The sequence below is a fragment of the Pan troglodytes genome, chromosome 16 (genome assembly GCF_028858775.2).
Source record: "Pan troglodytes isolate AG18354 chromosome 16, NHGRI_mPanTro3-v2.0_pri, whole genome shotgun sequence".
Taxonomy (NCBI): Eukaryota; Metazoa; Chordata; class Mammalia; order Primates; family Hominidae; genus Pan; species Pan troglodytes.
In genome coordinates this window covers 18,172,520-18,187,629 of record NC_072414.2, presented here as the reverse complement: position 1 = coordinate 18,187,629, position 15,110 = coordinate 18,172,520, and the positions used below count along the sequence as shown (strand labels likewise).

General features: G+C 53.8%; 2 pseudogenes; both read left to right on the top strand.

Moving 5' to 3' along the window:
* Positions 1 to 6,863: 6,863 nt before the first annotated feature.
* On the top strand, positions 6,864 to 8,132 carry LOC112208111 (double homeobox protein 4-like protein 4; annotated as a pseudogene).
* Positions 8,133 to 11,518: 3,386 nt separating this feature from the next.
* On the top strand, positions 11,519 to 13,248 carry LOC112208108 (double homeobox protein 4-like protein 4; annotated as a pseudogene).
* Positions 13,249 to 15,110: the final 1,862 nt, after the last annotated feature.

Sequence of the window (15,110 nt, the reverse complement as noted above, 5' to 3'; positions counted from 1 at the left end):
CTCTAGACAGAGCTTAGAAAAGAGTCATATCTCCTGGGTGATCAGTGCAGAGATAAGTCACAATGCCCCCGTAGGCAGAGCCTAGAGAAGAATTACATCACCCGGGTGATCCGTGCAGAGTGATGTCACAACGCCCTCTGTAGGCAGAGACTAGAAAAGAGTTACATCACTTGGGTGATCAGTGCAGAGATATGTCACAATGGCCCCTGTAGGCAGAGCATAGAAAAGAGTAGCATCACCTGGGTGATCAATGCAGCGATATGTCAAAATGTCCCCTGTAGGCAAAGCCTAGGCAAGAGTTACATCACCTTTGTTATCAGTTCAGTGATATGTGAAAACGACCCTATAGGCAGAGCCTAGACAAGAGTTACATCACCTAGTTGATCAGTGCAGAGATACATCGCAATGTCCCTGTAGGCAGAGCCTTGACAAGTGAAATATCACCTGGGTGATCATTGCAGGGATATGTCACAAAGCACCCTGTAGGAAGTTCCTAGAAAAGAGTTACATCACCTGGGTGATCAGTGCAGAGATATGTCACAATGCCACTGTAGGCAGAGCCTAGACATGAGATATATCACGTGGGTGATCAGTGCAGTGATATGTCACAATACCTTGTAGCCAGAGCCTAGTCTAAAGTTACTGCACCTGAGAGATCAGTGCAGAGATATGTCACAATGTCCCCAGTAGGCAGAGACCAGGCAAGAGTTGGATAACCTCGGGATCAGTGCAGAGATATGTCTCAATCCCCCTGTGGGAACAACCTAGACAAGAGTTACATCAACTCGTTTAACAGTGCAAAGATATGTCAAAATGCCCCTGTAGGCAGAGCCTACACAAGAGTTTCATCACTTTTGTGATCAGTGCAGAGATATGTCACAATACACCCTGAAAGCGGAGCCTAGACAAGAGTTACATCACCTCGGTGATAAATGCAGTCATATGTCACTATGCCCCGTAGGCAGAGCCAAGTGAAGCAATAAATCACCTGGGTGATCAGCGCAGAGATTTGTCACAATGCCCCCATACACAGAGCCTAGACAAGAGTCCCATCACCTGGGTGATCAGTGCAGAGATATGTCACAAAGCCACTGAAGACAGAGCCTAGACAAAGTTACATCACTTTTTTGATCAGTTCAGAGATATGTCACAATGTCCCCTGTAGGCAAAGTCTAGGCAAGAGTTACATCACCTTTGTCATCAGTTCAGGTATATGTGAAAACGCCCCTGTAGGCAGAGCCTAGACAAGAGTTACGTCACCTCGTTGATCAGTGAAGAGATATTTCACAATACCCCCTGTAGGCAGATCCTAGACAAGAGTTGAATCACCTGGGTGAACAGTGCGGAGATGTTTCGCAATGCCCTCTTTGGGCAGAGGGTATACAAGAGTTACATCACCTAGGTGATCAGTGTACGGATTTGTCAAAATTCCCTGTAGGCAGTGCTTATAAAATTGTTACATCACCTTAGTGATCAGTGCAGAGATATATCACAAAGCTCCTGTAGACAGAATTAGATGAGTTACATCACCTGGGTGATCAGTGCAAATATATGTCACAAAGCCCCCTGTAGGCAAAGCCTAGACTATAGTTACATCACTTGGGTGATCAGTGGCGAGATCTCTCAAAATTCCCCTGTTGGCAGAGCTTATACAACACTTATATCACCTGGGTGATCAGTGCAGAGATATGTCACAGTGCCCCCATAGGCAGATCCAAGACAAGAGTCCATCACCTGGGTAATCAGTGCAGAAATATGTCACAATGCCCCCTTAGTCAGAGCCTAGACAAAAGCCCCATCACCTGGATGATCAGTGCAGAGTTATTTCACAAAGTCCCTTTAGGCAGATCCTAGACAAGTGTTACATCACTTGGATGATCAGTGCAGAGATATGTCACAATGCCACTGTAGGCAGAGCCTAGACAAGAGTTCCATGACCTAGGTGATCAGTGCAGAGATACATCGCAATGCCCCTGTAGGCAGACCTTTGACATGTGGTATATCACCTGAGAGATCATTGCAGGGATATGTCACAAAGCACCCTGTAGGCCGATTCTAGAGAAGAGTTATATCACCTGGGTGATCAGTGCAGAGATATGTCACAAGCCCCGTGAAGGCAGAGCCTAGACAATTGTTATATCACCTGGGTGATCAGTGCAGCGATATGTCACAATGCCATGTAGCCAGCGCCTAGAATAAAGTTACAGCACCTGGTAGAACAGTGCAGAGATATGTCACAATGTCCCCAGTAGGCATAAACCAGGCAAGAGTTGGATCATCTCGGGATCAGTGCAGAGATATGTCTCAATACCCCTGTGTGCACTGCCTAGACAAGAGTTGCATCACCTAGGTTGATAGTGCAGAGATATATCAAAATGCGCCGGTAGGCACAGCCTCCACAAGTGTTACATCACTTAGGTGATCAGTGCAGAGATATGTCACAATACCCCCTGTAAGCAGAGCATAGACAAGAGTTACATCACCTGGGTGATCAGTGTAGAGATATGTGACAAGTCCTCTTTAAGCACAACCTAGATAATAGATACATCACCTGAGTGATCAGTGCAGAGAACTGTCACAATGTCCCTTTAGGCAGAGCTTAGACCAGAGTTCCATTACCTGTGTGATGAGTGCAGAGATATATCACAGTGCCCCCATAGGGAAATACAAGAGAGGAGTCCGTCACCTGGGTGATCAGTGCAGAAATATGTGACAATGCCCCCAGTAGGCAGAGCCTAGAGAAGAGTCCCAAAACCTGGGTGATCAGTGCAGAGATATTTCACAATGCCCCTGCAGGCAGAGCATAATCAAGAATTACATCACCTAGATGATCAGTGCAGAGATATGTCACAAGGCCCCCTATAGGCAGAGCCTGGACAATAGTTACATCACCTCGGTGATCAATGCAGTGATATGTCACTATGCCCCGTAGGCAGAGCCTAGTCAAGCGTTACATCACCTGGGTGATGAGTGCAGAGTTATGTCACAAAGCCCCCATACACAGAGCCTAGACAAGAGCCCCTCACCTGGGTGATCAGTGCAGAGATATTTCACAATGCCCCCATCGGCAGATCCTAGACAAGAGTTGAATCACCTTGGTGATCAGTGTAGAGATATGTCATAATGCCCCCATAGGCAGAGCCTAGACAAGCGTCCCATCACCTGGGAGATCAGTGCAGAAATATGTCACAATGCCCCCATAGGCAGAGCCTAGACAAAAGTCCCATCACCTGGGTGATCAGTGAAGAGATATGTCACAAAGCCCCTGTAGGCAGAGCCTAGACAACAGTAACATCTCCTGGGTGATCAGTACAGAAATATGTCACAAAGCCCCTGTAGGCCGAGCCTAGACAAGAGTTACATCTCCCGGGTGATCAGTGCAAACATATGTCACAAAGCCCCCTGTAGACAAATCCCGGAAAACTGTTACACCACCTGGGTGATCAGTGGAGATATCTGTCACAATTCCCCTTTAGGCGCAGCTTAGACAAGCGTTACATCACATGAGTGAACAGTGCAGAGATATGTCACTATGCCCCCATAGGCAGATCCAAGACAAGAGTCCATTACCAGGGTGATCATTGCAGATATATGCCACAATGCCGCCAGTAGGCAGATATAGACAAGAGTTACATCACCTGCGTGATCACTGCAGAGATATGTCACAATGCCCCTGTAGGCAGAGCCTAGACAAGAGTCCCATCACCTAGGTGATTAGTGCAGGGTTATATCACAATGCCCCCTTTTAGCAGAGCCTAGAAAATCGTTACATCACCTGGGTGATCAGTGCAGAGATGTGTCAAAAGACCCCAGTAGCCAGATCCTAGACAAGAGTTACATCAGCTGTTTGATCAGTGCAGTGATATGTCACAATGTCCCTGTATCCATATCCTTGAGAAAAACGACATCACCTGGGTGATCAGTGCAGAGATATGTCACAAAGTCTCCAGCAGGCAGAGCCTAGACAAGAGTTACATCATATGGGTGATCAGGGCAGAAATATGTCACAATGCCCCCTGTAAGCAGATCCCAGACAAGAGTTGCATCACCTCTGTGATCAGTGCAGAGATACGTCTCAATACCCCTTGTTGGTGAAGCCTATACAAGAGTTAAATCATCTCGGTGATCAGTGCAGTGATATGTTAAAATGCCCCTGTAGGCAGAGGCTAAACAAGAGTTACATCACCTGGGTGATCAGTGCAGAGATATCTCACAATACCCCCTGTAAGCAGAGCCTAGGCAAGAGTTACATCACCTGGGTTATCAGTGCAGAGATGTGTCATAAATCCCACTGTAGGCAAAGCTTAGACAAGTTTTGCATCACCTCAGTGATCAGTGCAATCATGTGTCCCAATGTCGCTCTAGGCAGAGCTTAGACAAGAGTCACACTTCCTTGGTGAACAGTACAGCGATAAGTCACAATGCCCCCGTAGGCAGAGCCTAGACAAGAGTTACATAACCCGGGTGATCTGTGCAGAGTGATGTCACAACGCCTTATGTTGGCTGAGACTTGAAAAGCGTTACATCACCTGGGTGATCAGTGCAGAGATATGTCACAATGCCCCTCCTGGTGCAGCATAGAGAAGAGTTGCATCACCTGGGTGATCAGTGCAGAGATATGTCACAATGTCCCCTGTAGGCAAACCCTATGCAAGAGTTGCATCACCTGGGTGATCTGTGCAGATATATGTCACAATGTCCCCTGTAGGCAAAGCCTACGCTAGTGTTACATCACCTGTGTCATCAGTTCAGGAATATGTGAAAACGCCCCTGTAGGCAGAGCCTAGATAAGAGTTAAACCACCTAGTTCATCAGTGAAGAGATATTTTAAAATACCCACTGTAGGCAGATCCTAGACAAGAGTTGAATCACCTGGGTGATCAGTGCAGAGATATTTCACAATGCCCCCTTTGGTTAGAGGGTAGACAACAGTTACATCTCCTAGGTGATCAGTCCAGAGACTTGTCAAAATTCCCTGTAGGCAGTGCTTACAAAAGTGTTACATCACCTAGGTTATCAGTGCAGAGATATGTCACAAACCTCCTGTAGGCAGAACTTAGATGAGTTACCTCACCTGGGTGATCAGTGCAAATGTATGTCACAAAGCCCCCTGTGGGCAAAGCCTAGACAATAGTTACATCACTTGGGTGATCAGTGGTGAGACCTCTCACAATTCCCCTGTCACAATGCCCCCACAGGCACATCCAAGACTAGAGTCCGTCACCTGGTTGATCAGTGCAGAAATATGTCACAATGCCCCCTTAGGCAGAGATGAGACATAAGCACCATCACCTGGATGATCATTGCAGATTTATGTCACAAATTCCCTTTAGGCAGATCCTAAACAAGAGTTACATCTCCTGAGTGGTCATTGCAGAGATCTGTCACAAGGCCCCTTTAGGCAGAGCTTACACCAGAGTTACATCACCTGGGTGATCAGTGCATATATATGTCAAAATGCCCCCTTAGGCAAATCCAAGATGAGAGTCCATCACCTTGGTGATCAGTGCAGAAATATGTGACAATGACCCCAGGAGGCACAGCCTAGAGAAGAGTCCAATCACCTGGGTGATCAGTGAAGAGATATTTCACAATGCCCCTGCAGGCAGAGCGTAAGCAAGTGTTACATCACCTAGATGATCAGTGCAGAGTTATGTCACAAGGCCCCCTATAGGCAGAGCCTGGACAAGAGTTACATCACCTCGGTGATCAATGCAGTGATATGTCACTATACCCCGTAGGCAGAGCCCAGTCAAGCGTTACATCACCTAGGTGATCAGTGCAGAGATATGTCACAAAGCCCCCATACACAGAGCCTAGACAAGAGTCCATTCACCTGGGTGATCAGTGCAGAAATATGTCACAATGCCCCCATAGGCAGATCCAATACAAGGGTTACATCACCTGGGTGATCAGTGTAGAGATATGTCACAATGCCCCCATAGGCAGAGCCTAGACAAAAGTCCCATTACCTGGGTGATCAGTGCAGAGATATGTCACAAATCCCCTGTAGGCAGAGCCTAGACAAGGGTTACATCACTTTGTTGATCAGTTCAGAGATGTGTTATGCTGACTGTTTGATCCCGGAGCTCTGCGGGCATCCGGAAGCTTGCAGGGAAGTGTGGAAGACCGGTATGGTGCCTTCGCTCTCCTTGGCAGTTTCCAAACCGGCCTCACTGCAGACTACCCATGTTGCAGCACACGGGAATCCATCGTCAGGCCATGACGCCGGGGAAGCATCTTCTCTCTGGGGTCTCGCTCTGGTCTCCTACGTGGAAATGAACGAGAGCCACACGCCTGCGTGTGTGAGACTGTCCTGGTAACGGCGACACCTACAGGCATTGCCTCCTTCATGGAGGGAGGGCCTGGAACACACAAGACTCCCACGGAATTTCTATTCCACACTGCCCTCCACCCTCCCAGGCCCGTTTCTTACTGCTGAAGAGGCATGGGAGCACAGAGAGCGGCTTCCAGTTCCCATGGGATTCCTGGAGAGGTCCGGAGTGCCATCCCCTGAAACGCGCCCCCCTCATCCCTTCCCCCTCACCCCCTTCCTCTTCGTCTCTCCGGCCCCAACACCACCATCACCACACCCTCCCCATCCACCCCACTACCCCCTCGCCGCAATTCTCGACGCCCTCTGACCCTTCCAGGGTGGGGCAGTCTCTCCCAGGGCTCATCGCCATTCATGAAGGGGTGGAGCCTGCCTGCCTGCAGGCCTTTATAAGAGCCGCTGCCTAGCTCTCCGGGCAGGCCGCCTGACTGCACCTGCCGCAGTGAACAGGACGGCTGAAGTGCACGGGAGCCCGCTGGCCTCTCTCTGCCTGTGTCTGTCCATGAATTTCAGGCCGGGGCTCCCCGGGATGGCCCTCCCGACACCTTCGGACGGCACCCTCCCCGTGGAAGCCCGGAGACCGGGAAGACGAAGGAGACTCGTTTGGACCCTGAGCCAAAGCGAGGCCCTGCGAGCCTGCTTTGAGCTGAACCCGTACCCGGGCATCGCCATCAGAGAACAGCTGGCCTAGGCCATCGGCATTCCAGAGCCCAGGGTCCAGATTTGGTTACAGAATGAGAGGTCATGCCAGCTGAGGCAGCACCAGAGGGAATCTCGGCCCTGGCCCGGGAGACGTGGCCAGCAAGGAGGTAGGCGAAAGCGGACCGCCGTCAACGGATACCAGACAGCCCTGCTCCTCTGAGACTTTGAGAAGGATCACTTTCCAGGCATTACCACCAGGGAAGAGCTGGCCAGAGAGACAGACCTCCCGGAGTCTAGGATTCAGATCTGTTTTCAGAATCGAAGGGCCAGGCACCCGGGACAGGCTGGCAGGATGCCTGCACAGGCAGGCGGCCTGTGCAACGCGGGCCCCATCGGGTGTCACCCTGCTCCCTCGTGGGTCGTCTTGGCCCAAACCGGCACATGGGGAACCGGACTTCCCGCACCCCACGTGCCCTGCGCACCTGGGGCTCTCCCACAAGGGGCTTTCGTGAGCCAAGGAGCAAGGACCGTCCCCGTGCTCCAGCCCAGCCAGGCCGCGCCGTCAGAGGGGATCTCCCAACCTGCTCCGGCACGTAGGGATTTTGCCTACGCCGCCCCGGCTCCTCCGGAATGGGCGCTTTCCCAGCCTCAGGCTCCTTGGTAGCCTCCACACCCGGGCAAAAGCCAGGAGGACCGGGACGCACAGTGGGAGGGCATGCCAGGCCCTTGCACAGTGGGACAGCCTGGGCCCGCTCAAGTGGGGCCACAGGGCCAAGGTGTGCTTGCGCCACCCGCGTCTCAGGGGAGTCCGTGGTGAGGCCGGGGCCGGGGTCCACAGGTCGCCGGGGAGGCATGGGAATCCCAAGCTGGGGCAGCTCCACCTCGTCAGCCCACGCCTCCAGAGGCCTCCGCGCAGCAGGGGCAGATGCAAGGCATCCCGGTGCCATCCCAGGTGCTCCAGGAACCAGGGCGCTGGTCTGCACTCCCCTCCGTACTGCTGCTGGATGAGCTCCTGGCGAGCCTGGAGTTTCCGCATCAGGTGCAACCTTTCCTAGAAACGGAGGCCCCGGGGTAGCTGGAGGCCTTGGAACAGGCCGCCTCACTGGAAGCACCCCTCAGCGAGGAAGAATACCAGGTTCTGCTGGAGGAGCTTTAGGACGTGGGGTTGGGAAGGGGTCGGTTCGGGGCAGGGCGGTGGCCTCTCTTTCGCGAGGAACACCAGGCTGGCCATGGAGGGGCGTGTCTTCCCCCCACCCCCTCCACTGTTCTGACCGGCCTGGGATTCCTGCCTTCTAGGTCTAGGCCCAGTGGGAGACTCCACCCAGCGGAGAACTGCCATTATTTCCTGGGCATCCAGGGGATCCCAGAGCCAGCGCAGGTACCAGCAGGTGGGCCGTCTACTGTGCACGCGCGTGTTTGCCAGCAGCCCCCTGGGCTGTGGGAGCAGCCCTGGCAGACCTCTCATGCCTTTCCACCACCACACCCCCGCATGACAACCCACTCCCCACCACCACCCCACAACACCGGAAAATGCGTCCTCCCCTGGGCTGGGTGGAGACCCCCGTGCTGAGAAACACCGGGACCGTGCAGCGTCCAGGCCTCACACCCCTCCGGTGGCTCGCCTCCTCTGTGCCTCCCCGCCATGATCGCTGGACCTCCAGTGCCCCTGCAGCCTCCCAGCTGCCACCATGGAGCACCTGGCGGCGGAACCCACACCTCTAGCTCTCTTCGCAGGCTTCCTGGCTAGACCCGTGCTCATTGCGCACCCCGGCTGACGTGCAAAAGAGCCCGCGGGTCTCTCTGTGCCCGTGTCTGTCCGTGAAATTCCGGCTGAGGTTCTCTCAACACCTTCCGACACTCTTTAGTCAAAGCCTGGAGAATAGTTACATCTCCTGGATGATCAGTTCAGAAATATGTCACAATTCCCCCTCCCTGCGGAGCCTAGAGAAGATTTCCATCATTTGGGTGATGAGGGGAGAGATATATCACAATGTCCCCTGTACAAAAAGCCTGGTAATGATTTACATCACCTTGGTAATCAGTGCATAGGCATGTCAGAAATCCCCAGTAGGCTGAACCTAGAAAAGGTTTACATCACTTAGGTGATCAGTGTAGAGATATGTGAAAATTCCCATGTAGACAGAGCCTAGACAAGTGTTACATCACATAGAGATCAGTGCAGGGATAAGTCATAAAGCCTCCTGTAGGCAGAGTGTAGACAAGTGTTTCCTCCCTGGGGTGATCAGTGCAGAGATATGTCACAAAGCCCCTGTAAGCAGAACTTTGACAAGGCTTACATCACCCATTTGATCAGTGGAAATGTATATCACAAAGCCCCCTGTAGGCAAAGCCCAGACTACTGTTACGTCACCTGGGTGAGCAGTGGAGAGAACTGTCACAATGCCCCTGTAGGCAAAGCTTAGACAAGGGTTACATCACCTGGATCATCAGTGCAGAGATATGTCAAAACGCTCCTGTAGGCTGAACCTAGACAGGAGTTACATCACCCGGGTGATCACTGCAGAGATATGTGAGAATTCCTGTGTAGGCAGAGGCTAGACAGGTGTTACATCACCTAGGTAATCAGTGCAGGTATAAGTCATAAAGCCTCCTGTAGGCAGAGCGTAGACAAGAGTTCTCTTCCCAGTGTGATCAGTGCAGAGATGTGTCACAAATCCCTTGTACGCAGAGCCTAGACAAGAGTTTCATCACCTGGGTGATCAGTGCAGAGATGTGTCACAATGCCCTCATACACAGAGCCTAGACAAGAGACCCATCACCTGGATGATCAGTGAAGAAATATGCCACAATGCCCTCATAGGCAGATCCAACACAAGAGTTACATCACCTGGGTGATCAGTGTAGAGATATGTCACAAAGCCCCTTTAGGCAGAGCTTAGACCAGAGTTACATCACCTGGGTGATCAGTGCAGAGTTATGTCACAATGCCTCTATAGGCAAATCCAAGACAAGAGTCCATCACCTGGGTGATCAGTTCAGAAATGTGTGACAATGACCCCAGAAGGCAGAGCCTAGAGAAGAGTCCCTTCACCTGGGTGATCAGTGCAGAGATATTTCACAATGACCCTGCAGGCTGAGCGTAAGAAAGATTTACAGCACCCAGATGAGCAGTGCAGAGATATGTCACAAGGCCCCCTATAGTCAGAGCCTGGACAATAGTTACATCACCTGGGTTATCAGTGCAGAGATATGTCATAATGCCACTGTAGGCAGAGCCTAGACAAGAGTTACATGACCTAGCTGGTCAGTGCAGAGATACATCGCAATGCCCCTGTAGGCAGAGCCCTGACAAGTGGTATATCACCTGGGTGATCATTGAAGGGAGATATCACAAAGCACCCTGTAGTCAGATTCTAGAGAAGAGTTATATCACCTCGGTGATCAATGCAGTGATATGTCACTATGCCCCATAGGCAGAGCCTAGTCAAGCGTTACATCACCTGGGTGATCAGTGCAGAGTTATGTCACAATGCCCCCATACACAGAGACTAGACAAGAGTCCCATCACCTGCATGTTCGGTGAAGAAATATGCCACAATGCCGCCATAGGCAGATCCAACACAAGAGTTACATCACCTGGGTGATCAGTGTGGAGATATGTCACAAAGCCCATGTAGGCAGAGCATAGACAAAAGTCCCATCACCTGGGTGATCAGTGCAGAGATATGTCACAAAGCCCCTGTAGGCAGAGCCTAGACAAGTGTTACATCACTTTGTTAATCAGTTCAGAGATGTGTCATGGTGACTGTTTGCTCCTGGACCTCTGAGGGCACCCGGAAACATGCAGGGAAGGGTGGAAGACCCGCATGGTGCCTTCGCTCTCCTTACCAGTTTCCAAACCGGCCACACTGCAGACTCCCCATGTTGCCGCACGCGGGAATCCATCGTCAGGCCATCACGCCAGGGAGGCATCTTCTCTGTGGGGTCTCGCTCTGGTCTCCTACGTGGAAATGAACAACAGCCACACGCCTGCGTGTGTGAGACTGTCCCGGCAATGGCGACACACACAGGCACTGCCTCCTTCATGGAGAGAGGGCCTGGAACACTCAAGAATCCCACGGAGGTTCAGTTCCACACTCCCCTGAACACTCCCAGGCCGGTTTCTCCCTGCTGAAGACGCGTGGGAGCCCAGAGAGCGGCTTCCAGTTCCCGCGGGATTCCTGGAGAAGTCCGGAGAGCCAGTCCCCGAAACGCGCCCCCCTCACCACTTCCACCTCTACCCCTTCATCTTTGTCTCTCCGTCCCCACCACCACCATCACTACGCCCTCCCCCCCCCACCCCACCACCCCCCAGCCGCAGGTCTCGACTCCCTGGGACCCTTCCGTGGTGGGGCGGACTGTCCCTGGTCTCGCGGCCATTCTTGAAGGGGTGGAGCCTGTCTGCCTGCAGGCCTTTATAAGAGCGGCTGGCTGTCTGTCCTGGCAGGCCTCCTGGCTGCACCTGCCACAGTGCACAGACCACCTGACATGCGCGGGAGCCCGCTGGCCTCTCTCTGCCCATGTCCGTCCGTGAAAATCCGGCCAGGGCTCCCCGCAATGGCCCTCCCGAAATCTTCGGACGGCACCCTCCCCGCGGAAGCCCGGGGACGGGGACGGTGAAGGAGACTCGTTTGGACCCCGAGCCAAAGCGAGGCCCTGCGAGCCTGCTTTGAGCGGAACCCGTACCCGGGCATCGCCACCAGAGAAGGGCTGGCCCAGGCCATTGGCATTCTGGAGCCCAGGGTCCAGATTTTGTTTCAGAATGAGAGGTCATGCCAGCTGAGGCAGCACCGGCGAGAATCTCGGCCCTGGCCCGGGAGATGCGGCCTGCAAGAAGGCAGGTGAAAGCGGACCGCCATCACCAGATCCCAGACTGCCCTGCTCCTCTGAGCCCTTGAGAAGGATCACTTTCCAGCCACCGCCGCCAGGGAAGAGCTGGACAGAGAGACGGGCCTCCCAGAGTCCAGGATTCAGATCTGGTTTCAGAATCAAAGGGCCAGGCACCCGGGACAGTTTGGCAGGGCGCCCACGCAGGCAGGCGGCCGGTCCAACGCGACCACCGCTGGGTGTCGCCCTGCTCCCTCGTGGGTCGCCTTCGCCAACCCCAGCGCGTGGGGAAGGGGCTTCCCACACCATACGTGCCCTGCACGACTGGGGCTCTCCCACAGGGGGCTTTCGTGAGCCAGGGAGCGAGGGCCGTCCCCGTGCTCCAGCCCAGCCAGGCCGCACCGGCAGAGGGGATCTCCCAACCTGCCCTGGCACGCAGGGATTTTGCTTACGCCACCCTAGAACTTCCGGAAGGTGCTCTCTCGGACCCTCAGGCCCCTTGGTGGCCTCCACACCCGGGCAAAAGCCGGGAGGAACGGGACCTGCAAAGCGATGGCCTGCCGGGCCCTTGCACGGTGGGACAGCCTGGGCCCCCTCAAGCGGGCCCACAGGGTCAAGATGTGCTTGCACCACCCGCGTCCCAGTGGAGTCCATGGTAGGGCTGGGGCCGGGGTCCCCATGTCGCCGGGGCGGCGTGGGAACCCCAAGCTGGGGCATCTCCACCTCGCCAGCCCACGCCCCCGGAGGCCTCCGCGTGGAAGGGGCAGATGCAAGGCATCCCAGCACCCTCCCAGGCGCTCCATTAACCGGGGCGCTGGTCTGCACTCCCCTCCAGCCTGCTGCTGGATGAGCTCCTGGTGAGCCCGGAGTTTCTGCAGCAGGCGCAAGCTTTCCTAGAAACGGAGGCCCCGGGGGAGCTGGAGGCCTTGGAAGAGGCCGACTCACTGGAAGCACCCCTCAGCGAAGAAGAATACCGGGCTCTGCTGGAGGAGCTTCAGGACCCTGGGTTGGGAGGGGATCCGGTCGGGGCAGGGCGGTGGCCTCTCTTTGACGGCTAACAACTGGCTGGCTATGGAGGTGTGTGTATTCCCCCTGCACCCTCCAGTGGGCTCACCGGCCTGGAATTCCTGCATTCTAGGTCTAGGCCTGGTGAGAGGCTCCACACAGCGGAGACCTGCCATTCTTTCCTGGGCATCCGGGGGATCCCAGAGCCGGCCCAGGTACCAGCAGGTGGGCCGCCTTCTGTGCACGCGCAGGTTTGCGGGCAGCCGCCTGGGCTGTGGGAGCAGCCCGGGCAGATCTCTCATGCCTTTCCACCACCCCAACCCCGCCTGACCACCGCCGTCCCACTCCCAACTCCCAACCCCGGAAAATGCGTCCTCCCCTGGGCTAGGTGGAGACCCCCGTCCCGCGAAACACTGAGTCCTGGCAGCATCCAGGCCTGACACCCCTCTGGCGGCTCGCCTACTCTGCACCTCTGTGCCACTGTCGCCGGCCCGCCCATGCACCTGCAGCCTCCCAGCTGCCACCATGGTCCGCCTGGCGGCGGAACACAGACATCTAGCTCTTTTTGCCGGCATCCTGGCTAGACATGCGCTCATTTCACACCCTGGCTGTCGTGCAAGGGAGCCCGCTGGCCTCTCTGTGCCCTTGTCTGTCCGTGAAATTCCGGATGAGCCTCTCCCAACACCTTCCGACGCTCTTTAGTCAAATCCTGGAGAACAGTTACAACTCCTCGATGATCATTTCAGAAATATGTCACAATTCCCCTCACTGCAGAGCCTAGAGAAGATGTGCATCATTTGGGTGATCAGTGCAGAGATTTATCACAATGTCCCCTGTACAAAAAGCCTGGAAATGGTTTACATCACGTCGGTGATCAGTGCATAGGTATGTCAGAAATCCCCAGTAGGCTGAACCTAGACAAGTGTTACCTCACTTAGGTGATCAGTGTAGATATATGTGAAAATTCCCGTGTAAACAGAGCTTAGACAAGTGTTACATCACCTAGTGATCAGTGCAGGGATAAGTCGTAAAGCCTCCGGTAGGCAGAGTGTAGACAAATATTTCCTCCCTGGGGTGATCAGTGCAGATATATGTCACAAAGCCCCTGTAAGCAGAACCTTGACAAGGGTTACATAACCTGTTTGACCAGTGGAAATGTATATCACAAAGCCCCCTGTAGGCAAAGCCAGGACAATTGTTACATCACCTGGGTGAGCAGTGGAGTGATCTGTCACAATGCCCCTGTAGGCAGAGCTTTGACAAGGCTTACATCACCTGTGTGATCAGTGCAGAGATATGTCAAAAGGCTCCTGTAGGCTGAACCTAAACAGGAGTTACATCACCTGGGTGATCAGTGTAGAGATATGTGAGAATTCCCGTGTAGGCAGAGCCTAGACAAGTGTTACATCACCTAGTTTATCAGTGCAAATATAAGTCATAAAGCCTCCTGTAGGCAGAGCGTAGGCAAGAGTTCCCTCCCCAGGGTGATCAGTGAAGAGATGTGTCACATAGCCCGTGTAGGCAGAGCCTAGACAAGAGTTTCATCACTTGGTTGATCAGTTCAGAGATGTGTCATAATGTCCATGTAGGCAGATCTAACACAAGAGTCCATCACCTGGGTGATCAGTGCAGAGCTATGAACCAAAGTCCCCTGTAGGCCGTGCCTAAACTAGAGTTGCAACACCACAGAGATCAGTGCATAGATATGTCACAAAGCCGTCTGTAGGCAAAGCCCATACCAGGCTTACATCACCTAGGTGATCAGTGCAGTGATATGTCACAAAAATCCCTGTAGACACAGCCCAGACAAGAGTTACATCACCTGGGTGATCAGTGCAGATATTTGACACAATGCCCCCATAGACAGAGCCTAGACAAGACTTTCATCACTTGGGTGATCGCTGCACAGATATGTCACAAATCGCCCTCTAGGCAGAGAATACAGAAGAGTCCCATCACCTGGGTGATCAGTGCAGAAATATTTCACAATGCCCCCTGTAGGCAGAGGTCGGGGTCCAAAAGAGTCTCCTTCACCGTCCCCGTACCCAGGCTTCCTTGGGGAGGGTACTGTCTGAAGTTTTCGGGAGGGCCACCTCGGGGAGCTCTGGCCGGAATTTCACAGAGGGACACCGGCAGAGAGAGGCCGGCGGGCTCCCGTGCACTTCAGCTGGCCTGTGTACTGCGGCAGGTGCAGCCAGGAGGCCTGCCCGGACAGCCAGCCAGCGGCTCTTATAAAGGCCCGCAGACAGGAAGTCTCCACCCCTTCATGAATGGCGGAGAGCCCTGGGACAGCCCGCCCCAC